Below are 2,879 nucleotides of genomic sequence, written 5' to 3'. Positions count from 1 at the left end.
ATATATATATCATTATGATATATGTATATAATATGTCACAATTGGTTATCATAATAAAACTCAGACTCTGAGTTTTATTATGACAACTATCTAACTGTCGTATATTATATTTATAGATAAATTCCCCCGTTTACATAATAACGAGGTCTCATTCATTCTTTTGTTATATTATTATTATTATTATTATTATTAATATATATATATATCCTCATTATACATATATATTATGATGTATATATATATATATATCATTATATATATGTATTTAACTTGATATATATATGTGTGTGTGTGTGTGTGTGTGTGTGTGTGTGTGTGTGTGTGTGTGTAGATATATATTTAAGGAGTAAATTATATTGACAGTAAGTAATACTAAAAAAAAATGATATACCATGTACAAGGACTGACTGTACAAGGACTGACTCTAAGTTTACAATGATCTTGAGGAAATTTAATTAAGCTTTTGTGATCATAGTTTGTTTTACACTGATTTTTTTCATATTTATTTTTTATTAGTATGACCTCAGTAAATTTTCTGAAATTATTTCATATTTTTCTTTCTATTTTGGAACATTTATAAAATGTAAAATATTTTGATATATAAAATTTCATACTATACAACTGATAACTAATATCTTTGAATATATCTTGAGCTAGGTTTGTTGTATCATATAGAAAAATATTATTTTGCATTGTCAAAAAACATTATACAAAGAAGCAAAAACCATAATTCATATAAGTAACATTATAATGACAACAATATATGTGCTCTGAATTAACACACCGTAACAAAATGTATAATACACATATGACATATAATACATTAGTTAAGACTAATAATATTTGCACAGGACACTAGCAGTATAGCTACCAAAGGAATATATATTTAGTTGTTTTTACTCCAATGTAGCAGTCTCTCAACACAGTGTTTTCTGACTTTGAAATAAGAAATCATATCTTCGAAGTCCAAAATCTGAGGACAAGATATCAATGAAACAAATCAGATAGCAACAGTTAGAATGAAGAATGTTCAAGTTTCATTCAAACACTTATGAAAATTCTAAAATTATTAATATAACTAGTGTGTCAGGACATTGGATTAGTGCAGTATACTCAAGGAAAACACATAATTACATAGAAAAGCAACACTTACAAATACTGCACAGAAACAATAGTGGTATTTTCGAAATACAATAACACAAGAACACCTTATGGAGTATTGCAGAGATCTGACAAACCGACAAACATTGCTCTCAAACAAATTTAACGTTCAATAAAAGTCAATAATATTAACATTTCATTGAAAGAAGGTAAACTGTAGATGGAAATTGTTGATGAAACATTTGTTGCTGTGTTTTCGTTACATTACATTACTATTCCGTGTATTTTCCACCATCTCATATCCACCAGTTGCTCGTATTTCTTTAGTATCTTGCATGTTTGTGTTCTTGTACACGAATACATACACACACACATACACCCACATGCACACACAGAGGCTTATACATATATACATTTATACATATGCATATGTGTGTGTGTGTGCATGTGTGTGTGTGTGTGTGTGTAAATATATATGTGTATATATATGTATATCTTATATATACAGGGTGCTCCAAAACTATGTATACACATTTTAACAGCTGATAGCTAACTTAATTTTCATTTCTTTCTAGATTTAATCCTAGATTATGATGTCAACAAAGAAAATTATCTTCAAATACTATTTAGAACTTTGAAAATGCAGTCAAAATATAAAGACAATTTAGAAGGGAATTCCAAACACATCCAAATATGCCGGCTATCCTCACTGGAATTAGAGGTAAGTTTGAAGTAGATGGAGCTTTTCGGAATATCCACATGAATCTTTTTGGAAGACCACAGAAGCTGATGAGCCCAACAAAGCAAGAAAGAGCACTGGAATTGTATTCCCAGAAGATCTATATTCAAGAAGATCCATGCAGCAAATGAGTCATGATAAGAATTTCAAATTTCCATCACATTTTGAAATGTTGTGATTGGAAAAGTTACATTCCAAGAATAGTCCAGGATCTCAGAGAAGATGCTGACTGGAGAATGAAGTTTTGTGAGGAATACTTGGCAAGATGTATAGTAGATGCAGACATTTCAGCAAAGTTTGTTGAGAATGATGACATTATATCTAAATCACAATTGCACATACTGTGGACCTGCAAATCCCCATATTCATGTTAAATGAAGAGGAGTTACAATCTGGTGTGGCTTATCGCCAAAAAGATTCATTGCACCATTCATTTTCAAAAGTAATGTGACGGAATGGAGCACCTCCATACTACCATAGCAGACCTTTCTCATGAAAGGTCTACTTTCATGAGAATTTGCCAAACAGATGCATTGGGTACAGAAGGCTCTGTAGAATGCATTGCATATTCGTTGATCATCACACACTAGACAATGTTTATGAAGTTACTTAAAAGATAAAGTTTATGGTACACAACCAACAACAGTCAATTAATTAAGAGCAGCCACTGAATAGCCAAGCACACGAATGCTATATGAAATGTTTCTTAGTGTTTGCGATTTCATTACTTTGCATTATTGGCTGTACCAGTATTAGATAGGCAATAAGCCTTAAAACAAATAATCATAGAAAATATAAATTCCCTATGTATATTATATTAAATTTAGAAAATGAAATATATTATAAAAAACCCTAAATATAACATAATTCAGTGTGTATATGTATTTTTGGGACACACTGTATACATTCTTATATACATACACACAGAAATACATACATACATACATACATACATACATACATACATATATATATATATAAATTGGATCTTTGCACACACACACACACACACAAATATGTATGTATACACACACATATG

This window comes from Octopus bimaculoides, chromosome 11, assembly GCF_001194135.2.
Source record: "Octopus bimaculoides isolate UCB-OBI-ISO-001 chromosome 11, ASM119413v2, whole genome shotgun sequence".
Lineage (NCBI taxonomy): Eukaryota > Metazoa > Mollusca > Cephalopoda > Octopoda > Octopodidae > Octopus > Octopus bimaculoides.
The sequence above is the reverse complement of the archived record's forward strand: the minus strand, read 5'-3'. Positions refer to the sequence as shown.